This window comes from Neomonachus schauinslandi, chromosome 11 (assembly GCF_002201575.2).
Source record: "Neomonachus schauinslandi chromosome 11, ASM220157v2, whole genome shotgun sequence".
In the NCBI taxonomy this organism is placed as follows: Eukaryota; Metazoa; Chordata; class Mammalia; order Carnivora; family Phocidae; genus Neomonachus; species Neomonachus schauinslandi.
In genome coordinates, this window is record NC_058413.1 from 93282910 (window position 1) to 93292939 (window position 10030).

The following is a 10030-nucleotide window of genomic DNA, read 5'->3' on the forward strand; positions in this document are numbered from 1 at the left end:
AAAAAAAATTCTTTGCAGTTCAAGTTCTTTTCCCTTTTCTGTCTCGGGGGCCTTATCTGATTTTAATCAGCACTGGCCTAATATGATTTGAAACAGCTGAGGCTGACTGAAATGCCTGTTTAAAAAAAAAAAGATATCTTAAGTTGGAACTATTGGAACTACCTATAGACTCCTCTTGTCCAAGGCTGTATGTGCTATTGTGTGCAAATATTGGGGATTACGCATTTACCCTTAAAACATTTCAGTGCCCTGCAGAGTTTTCTCAGCAATTTTAAAGTCCTGTTAACCATAATACAGCCAGTTCTTGATTATCCACAAAAAAGGAAATGAATAGTGGCACAGATAATCCGAAACAGAAAAACAATCAAAATGTTTCTTATATTTTACTTTGGAATGCTTTGTATGGCTTTTGGGGATTCAGATTTTCCTTCCCAGTGATGTTCTGCTCAGGAAAAAGTTGAAATGAGTTTGCATTCCCTAAGCCCACACTAAATAGCTGAGGGGGTATGTGGCCCAGCCACATGCTGGGTGGCAGGGAGAAGGCAGCCTGAATCTGAGGGGCAAGAATTCCACTGATAAATCTAGAAGTGGAAAATGCCCCTATGAATAATGAAGTGCTGACTGGAATATAATTCAGTCTTATAAATTAGTGTGGACAATTTTCCAGCCCACATTTTTTAAAAAATCAGGTTATCCTCTTTAGAGAAGTTACCCTGGCAGTAAAAATAAATGACCTCAACGTTCTTCATTGTTCACAGTTCATCGACACTGGCGCCATGTGAAGGAGTCAGGACCCTATTGCTAAGGCGACGGGGAGTCAGTCCTCAACTCATGTCCTCCAGCTCCATCCTACAACTTTCTCCAGTTGAACATGTAGGTTTATAAAATGCCAGATTATGTACTAAGTATTGTATCACTTACTAAGGTAGTTACCATTATTGGTCCTGTTCTACAGATGAGAAAACTAAAGCTCAGACAGGTTCGTTACTAATTTAACGTCACAGACCTAGTCACTGGGAGAGGCTAACTTCCAGCTCAGGACTATCTCATCTAGGTTGGGATAGGATGAGAAAAAACCCAGAAAGAATTTTAAAAAGAAGGTTTAGCGAATGAATGAAAATACTGGGGTAATTACAATGTAATACGTGTCATGTTACTAAAGGACCAAGTCCATAGTGCCGTTGAGATGGATGATAATGATCAGATAGCTCTTAATCAGATTTTATTAAGAGCTCTGAACTGGGCAGGAGGGGATTCCCAGTCTTGAGAATACCTGTGGTAGGTACACATAGGTTAGAAAACGTCAGACATGTTCAGAGAACCATGAGTTGATCTGAAAAAAGAATCTGCCCAAGGCAAAGAAATAGAAATGAAAGTGAAAGTAATGACAATAAGAAGTGTCTCAATATCATAATAGTCTTGCCATTAAAAATATCACAGTGGGGAAGAGAGAAAAAAGAGGAAAGGGGGAAACTTTTTTTGAAACCCCTCATGTTTTCTCATGTTTTAGAAAGTGTAAACGCTCACTTTGTTATCTAGTGTAGGACAATGAGTACATCTTTCAGTATTTCTAGTTCTAGGGGCAGATGAAGAAAACAGGTAAGGATAGAGTTGGTTAAGTCAAGATCACCCAATTGCCACGTGGATCCCCAAACTCATGTCTCCTGACTCTTACCTTAGTGATCTTCCACTAGCCAGGCTGGTTAGGGGCACCAGGTTAACACTTAGACCAAGCCTCCAGGAAGCCTCAGAGTAGCTTTGGGGAAGAAAGAGACTTACAAAATATAAGTCAAGGCTTAGAGGTTTTCAATGAGTTCTGGAAATTTCCACAGTCATCTTAGCTAAACCATATTCTTTTTCCTGGACAGACCATTTTGTCTGCCTTTGATTTCTTCTTTGACCTCTCTGCACCATTTACTCTGTCAAACTTGATTTTATCCGCAGTATAAAAATGCAGGAGCCATAGAGTGGTTTACCTCTATGTAACATTTTCATCTCCTGAGTCTCTGTCCCTTTAGTCTCTGGGGCTTTAGATGTTCTGTGGGCCCCATGCCTTGGCCTATGAAAAATTTCACATCACCGTGGACATGACCTCTATGAAACTGGCCTCAGAAGTCTGGGTTCCTACCACACAGCTCTACCCCTTCCTGTAACAGAGGGTGCAGTTCCCCATTGCTTTCAGGACCAAGGCACTTTGGCTGCCAGGAGTGTTGACTGCTAATCTCCCAGAGCTGAGCCTTCCCTGGAACTTGCTCTCTGTCAAAGGAAACTTCCTTGGCCAAGGCCACGTGCCCTTCCAGGAGAGGGCTCATATTTAATGACTGCCACAATTCCAGAGCTCTAGAATTCCCCAGGAGATCAGTTATGCTTTCTCTTGTGAATGTTCAGCCTTTAGCTTTGCCCAGTCTTCCTTCTCTGACTCTCTCAGGAGTATTGTTCCTGAAAGTATCCTAAAGAACTCCTTGTATGCAGATCTCGACTTTATGGTCAGTTTCCCAGAGAACCTGATCTATGACATTCCCATTGCCTGTACTTATTGTGACTTTTATGCTGTTGCTGTGGTCACGTGCCCTATAATGAAAGAACAGCTTGCAAACTTGGAAGGGGTCAGAGATCATGTTTTTGGTAGATTATGTACAACAGTATTCAATGGAGCCAGTCCAGCCATCTTATCCCTTCTTGACCTTGAGTAAGAGATTTATTGTTCCTATGTACGTACTGGCTTCCTCTGGTTCAAAATAGATAATAGCCTATATGATGGGGTGATGGGGAAAAACGGGCTAAACAATCCCTAGAAGACTGTTAAGTGCTGTGGGAACACTTAAACTTTGTGGTGAAAGCTCTGAAATTTAAAGCTCCATAAGACTGAGATTCTACAGAGCCCACTGCCTCGGAGGTGAGGTATTTGAAAATACCATTTGCTTCATTTCCTGTGGATTATGCAACCACAGAATTCCTCTGGGGACTCAGCCACACCCCAAATCCGAGCCTAAATCACTGACTTTGACATGGATTCACAGGAATTTGGCAAGGAGCTCACCCAATTTTTCTATCAAATTGGATCCAAATGTTGCCTAGGTTGGCTGAGAGTTCAGACGGAAGAGAAGGCGCGGGCCGACCCAACTGCTAAATGGTGACATTTGAAACTCAGATGAGTTTGGCTCAGCTTAAAGACAGGGAGGAAAGCTTTGAGCCATTGTGTGTGATATAAGCCCTGTCCAACTTGAAACAGTTTCCACTTTTTTTGGTTGTGGTTTCAGATCTGCGTCTGACCCTGCGAATGCACCCAGGTCACTGCACTCATTCCGAATGCCAAGGCCAGTTCCAGAGAACTTGGGGCTCCTATGGGGTCAAACTGGGGAAGCTGGCTCTCCTCACCTGTTGCTTTAATTCCCTCTGGATCAGAGCAAGCTCTGACAAAGGGTAGAGAGAAAACTAGGGGAGCTCCTGGTTCAGCTCCTGTGAAGACTCCAACAAGCTTTGTGTGTTGCTGTCCTCATTGAATTCTCTTGTCTTTCTTCGGGGTATTCAGAAAGTGTCGGCCTCTTGCTTCCTGGAATAGTGGCAATGGCTAGCAAGCATTTGCAGCATTGGTTTGGATGAAGTTGCAAATTTGAGAAAGTTAGGTTTTGCTGCTCACATCAGATTTTCTATCACAACTTTTCCTTGAATACTTCTTTTTCTTATTCTGTGTTTTCCCCCCCCGCCCCAAAAAATCCTCTACCATAATCTCCACTGTCTTCAGGCCTTGGCTTCAGATCCTCCAGACTCTCCCACCACCCCAGGATCCAACTAGTGGGCTAACCTTTCCCAAGTAGTGTCATGCGCTCTGAGCCTTTCTCCCTATTTCCAGCCCACATACTTGTCTTCGCCCGATCCCTGATCACACCCTCCACTTCCCACCACCATTAAGACTCAGCTTTCATAGATCATATCTCCTAAGGCCCTAGCTGCTTAGATGAACAATATGTTATAAAATATGTATTTATGGAAAAACCCACTAAAACTGGGTCAGACTATACTTGAGTCATGACTTTGTCATCCACATGCCAACTAACATCAGATAAGACATTTAGACTCTATGAGCCTCAGTTTCCTTACCTCTGAAATAGACATTAGAAATGTTTAATTCATAGGGTCTCAGATTAAAGTTAACTTCCCTCAAAACATCTCTTGCTCTTCCAAAATAAGATGAGGTGCCCCTCCCCTCTGCTGCTGTGTCACCCTCTGATTCACTATCGTGAAGCATCTAACTTTGCATTCAAATTCCCTATTCTCTTTTCTGATGCTCACTAGCCCAAGGCTCCTGAAGGCAAGGACTATAGCTGATCACGCTTGAAGCCCAGTGGCTAACACAATGTCTAGTATGTAGCTGGTACTCAAAATATGTGTATCGAATGAATGGGCCATTGAGGGCATTTATAAATAGTAGAGATTGTTTCTCTCAGAGAGCATATTTATATTGGAACAGTGTCTTTTTTAGACCACTTCTTTCCTGGAGGAGAGACCATAATGGAAATGTCAGGTGCAGGAAGATGTTTTGGTTCTCATCTCCAAGCTGGGATCAAATGTTCTCCAGATGTGGCGAGAAGAGGAGATGGGTCTTGCTTTCTCCCTTGCCTTCCTCTTCCTCCCCTCACCCAAATCCTCTCCTGTCACAGTTTTCATGAAGCTTAAACCAGGTGCCCAGAGAAAAGCCCTATCTTGGTCAGGCCAGTAGCCTACACAGCTGTGGGCTCTGACACTGCTCTGAACAGCTCCAAATGGGGCAGAAATTTCCTAAGGGGGTGCTTGAACTGTGATATGAGGGGGAGAAGAGACGAGGAGCGGGATGCAGGGCGTCTGTAATGCAGGAGAGTCCCATGTTCACAGAGCAAAGTGATGCTGTACAGAAAGCCTGCCACTGCTAATGAGCCTGGTGAGAGCACAGGAAGGAAAACGCATTATTTCCGTTGTGCCTTTTGGGAGACAGCCTTCCATGAGCCTCGCATTTTTAGGTCTGGCAAGCAGGAGCACTGACTGCCTGACTGCCCTGTTCTGGACTATCTTTTCAAGGATGTTTCTATAGTGAATAGGCTTGGAGGAAACAGAGAGTCTAGATCACAGGGCAGGTATGCTTACTGCCCCTTACACAAAACTTGGGTTCTCTGAGCTCAGGGCTCTTCTCCCATAATGCACCTCACAGTGTGACTAGCTATCACCTCCCCTGGCTTGGCTCTCTTCTCACTGCCCCGTGGCATCAGGGCTCAGACAGACGGTGCCATTACGCTGATATGCATGTTGCTTGCTGGGCTATGAGGAAGCAAGGACTTGGTCTCTGATACGGGAGTTTTTGTGTATTCATCCATGAAACTGTCAGGTTAACCCGTCAGGCTAACAGTAGCATCAAGTTTCAGACCTTTCACAATTCTTGACTATGCTCTGTCCTCTTTACCTAAAGGCCCTATCTCCTCTGGGAAAAGAGGAGAGAGGAAAAGAGTATCTACTTATTGAATGGCCTCTGTTTGCCATGCTGGACTAGGCTGAGCTGAGTCTTTCATACATTAACTCACTGAATCTGCACGATAACCCTCAGAATAAACGTTATCCTATCTGACAGATGAGGACTCTGAGGCTCAGTAAGGTGAAGTGACTCTCCGAGGTCACACACAGGTGACGTGTAGGCCTGTCTGCTGAGAGAGCCTCTGATTCTTCCGTTACACCATTCTAGAAAGTGCCTTCTCTGCATGTTGCATAGGTAACCAACCCAAGATAACACGAGAGATGCTAACAAGTCTAAAATCCTTTCTTTAACCAGTCTGTCATCTGCCTCATGATTTCACCCAGTTCTAGCCCTGAATGTGCTCCTATACTTCCAGCCTACTAGGGCGCTTTTAATTGTTTCAATCTAATCTAGTCTTTTGCGTTCTCTTTTCTAGGACCCCAACCTCTAGCCAATGTCACTCTATTACTTAACCTTGATTTCTTGACCCCCTGGCTACTGCCGTGGTTTTTTGTGTTTTGTTTTGTTTAATTTTGTTTTGTTTTGTTTTCCCCTACTGAGAAGGAAGGATGTGAAGCAATTTCTCTGATATCACTACAGAACCAACAACACTCTGCAGACTTCACAGTTCTAAAAAACCTTGTTTGGTTTTCAGATGTGACTGGAGTGGTTTGCACCGGGATGCTCAGACTCACCGTCTGCTCAAAGATGGAGCAGATATACCCACCCAGGCACCCTCCTGCTGCATACCAGCCTGCTCAGTCATATTCCAGGACTCTGTTCCTCTGCCACATTGTTTGAAGCTGTGCCTCAAGGAGTCATGAAAGCATTTGCTTGGACCTACTACCCAGCCTACCTATGGCATAAATGGGTCAAGAAATGGGCCTCTTTTTTTGTGTAGTGCCTGTTTGTTTTTCAGTTGAGAGGGAAAAGCATCAGGCAGATGGAGTATAGATGTGAAGACTGGGGACAGCAAACGAGCGGTCTTTTCCATCAAGACTTTTCCATTAAGAGGGCTTGCTGGGGTTTTAAGCTCTTGAATATCACTGCTAATTCCTTTCTCTGAGGCACCAGTCCACTAGATTACCCATTTTCTTGTGGGAACTCTCATGGGGGTTGTATTTCACACATGAAAATAAATTTTGTGAATAATCTAAATGATATATCTGTTTCTTTATGGAATAGACTTAGTTTAGCAATAAACTGAGATAGCTGACATACCTATAATTCTCTGGGGGAGGAAAACTGCCCCACCCACCCTCCAGTCCTACAACAATTATCCAAATACTCACAACATGAATGGACCAATTAGTGGTGAATATTTTCTAATACTTATTAGCAAGACCTGGACTTAGTGTAAGCAATTTTGATACAAACAGAAAGGGATGATGAGCCTACACCATGCTTTATGGAGCTCAAGAAGGACAGTAATACATAGAAAACAATCTCTACCAGCCAGTAGGTGAGAAGACACATAGGAGCCGCATAGACAATCCGTAGGTGCTGCGGAAGTTGTGAAAAAGGATCATGAGTCTCCTAGTTACCAAGTCTCTGAACTGTGCAGGTATCTCCAAATCCCACACCTACTTCACCCCCATGCAGCCTGCTTCAAAACCCCTCCTGCGGCTCCTCTTTCTTTCCATTCCTCATGTCAGCACCTTACTTTAAGTCTTTATCAATTTATATATTTAAATACTTAAACTCCTCACTGTCTTCTTACTGGCCTCTCCCCACCCTGATTCACGGTGGTGGGCGGAGCACAAATTCAGCTTCAAAAAGCATTACTTTAGAACAAACTAATGGTTACCAGCGGGGAAGGGGGTGGGAGGCTGGAGGAAATAAGGGAAGGGGATGAAAGGGTGCACTTGTCGTGAGGAGTACCGGGTGTTGTATGGAAGCGTTGAATCACTGTATATACCCCATATATACGCTATATGTTAACTAATCGGAATTTAAATAAAAACTTTAATTAAAACAAAACAAAACAAAACACCAGGGCACCTGGGTGGCTCAGTCAGTTAAGCATCTACCTTCGGCTCAGGTCATGATTTCAGGGTCCTGGGACTGAGCCCCATATTGGGGCTCCCTGCTCAGCAGGAAGTCTGCTTCTCCCTCTCCCTCTGCCTTTCCCCCAACTCATGCTCTTTCCCCCTCAAATAAATAAATCAAATCTTTAAAAAAATTAAATAAAAATTTTAAAAAACACCACTTTGATTCTTTTCCTTCTCTTTTTTTAAAATAGGTAGATTAAAAGTATTTAAACTAGGGATGAGCAAACAATATACCATGGGCCAAATACGGTCCAGTGTCCGTTTGAGCTCCTGCACTTCCTACGCTCATTAAAAGTTATAGTTCTATAGTTGACAAAAGCGAGCAACTCATCTGGCTATAACTCAGGGCTGAGAAGAGAGCCTCCCCTTCACCCTACCTGGCAAGCCTCCTTCCGCCTTCTTTCTCCACCCAAGAAATTCAACCAACTGCTCTGTCAGAGATTTCTTTCCTCCCCACCACCATCCCCTAATGAAGTGCAGGTGAGTGTGCAGCTGTGAGGAGTACCGGGTGTTGTATGGAAGCGTTGAATCACTATGTTGTATACCCGATATATATATATATAGTGCATATATCTTTTTATAAACTTTTTAAATGGTTGAAAATTTTGTTTTTGAATACTATTTTGAAACACATTAAACTTATAAAAAATTCAAATTTAATTTCCACAAATAAAGTTTTGTTGGAACACAGACATGCCCATTTACATATTCTTGGCACTTTGTACCATAGGAGCAAAATATAAATAGTTGTGAGAGAGACCGTTCAGCCCACGAAACATAAAATATTTATTACTTGGCACCTACCCGAAGTTTGCCAACTCCCTGAGAGGACCAAGAACCTCTGATGACTGCAAGACAAGTGGATGTGAGGACTTGAATTTCTCAGGAATGCTGTTGCCCTTTGCCCCTCCCAAAGCACCCTCCTTTTCATTCTTGAGGGGCTGCACACTCACCTGCACTTCATTAGGGGATGGTGGTGGGGAGGAAAGAAATCTCTGACAGAGCAGTTGGTTGAATTTCTTGGGTGGAGAAAGGAGGCAGAAGGAGCCTTGCCAGGTAGGGTGAGTGAAGGGGAGGCTCTCTTCTCAGCCCTGAGTTATAGCCAGATGAGTTGCTTGCTTTTGTCAACTATAGAACTATAACTTTTAATGAGCGTAGGAAGTGCAGGAGCTCAGAAGTCCCGGGAGGGGAAGCAATGGCCAAATCATATCACAGGTGTCTTCTTCCTGGAGCTGGTCTGTTATCAACAAAGCAGTCCACTCACACCCCTTCCTGGTGCCTACGTGTTCTTCACTGGGAAACTGCAAAGCCTCTTGGCTTTTGCACAGTGCCAGGAATCAGGAGCCAGGAGCCAGTTCGCCTGGGTTCTTTGCTGAGCTTTGTCCGTGGGCCTTCAGTGTGAAGACAGCAGGTTGATTCCTTCCTGCCTTACTTAACATAATTAAACTGAAGTGCGGTCTTTACCAGATTCTTCAGTGCATTCACTCATCCAGGCTATAAGACAACATGGAAACAATAGGGTGGTAACAGCAGAGCTCTGTCTGCTTGTTTTTTTGTTTTTGTTTTTGTTTTTTAATTTTCTAAAGTTGTGGTAAAATATGTATGATATAAAGTTTACTATTTTAACCATTTTTAAGTGCACAGTTATGTGATGCTAAATGCATTCACACTGTTGTGCATCCATCTCCAGAACCTTTTTATCTCCCAGCTGATACTCTCCATCCACCAAACAATACTCCCTATTATCTCCTCCCCTCTAAGGCCTGACAGCCACCTCTTTCTGCCTTGATGAATTTGATTTCTCTAGATATTTCATGTAAGTGTTACCCTGCAGTATTCATCCTTTTGTGTCTGGCTTATTTCACTTAGAATAATGTCTTCAACATTCATCCATGTCATAGCCAGTGTCAGAATTTCCTTCCTTTTTAAGGCTGAGTAATATTTGATTGTATGTCATTTTGTTTATCTGTTCATCTGTTGGTGGAAACTCGACTTGTTTCCACCTTTTGTGGAACCTATTGTGAATGATGCTGCCATTAGCGTAGGCATACACATAAACTGTTCGAGTCCCTGCTTTCCCTTCCTTGGGATGGATACACACACACACTCACACACGTATACACAAGTAGAATTGTTGGGTCATATGGTAACTCTGTTTTTAATTTTTGGAGGGACAGCCATACTGTGTTTCATAGTGGCCACACCATCTTGCATTCCCACCTTCAGTGCATAATCGTTCCAATTTCCCCACATTCTTGCCAATACCTACCCCCACACCCCAACCACTTTGTAATAGTAGCCATCCCAGTGGGTGTGAAATGGTATCTTATTTTGGTTTTGATTCACATTTCCCTAAAGATTCTTTCATTGGCCAGTTGGTCTCTCTTTGTCAGAGAAATGTCTAAGTCCTTTGCCCATGTTTTAATCAGATGGATTTTGTTGCTCTTGTTGAGTTGTAGTTCTTTATATATCCTAGATATTAATCCCTTATCAGATA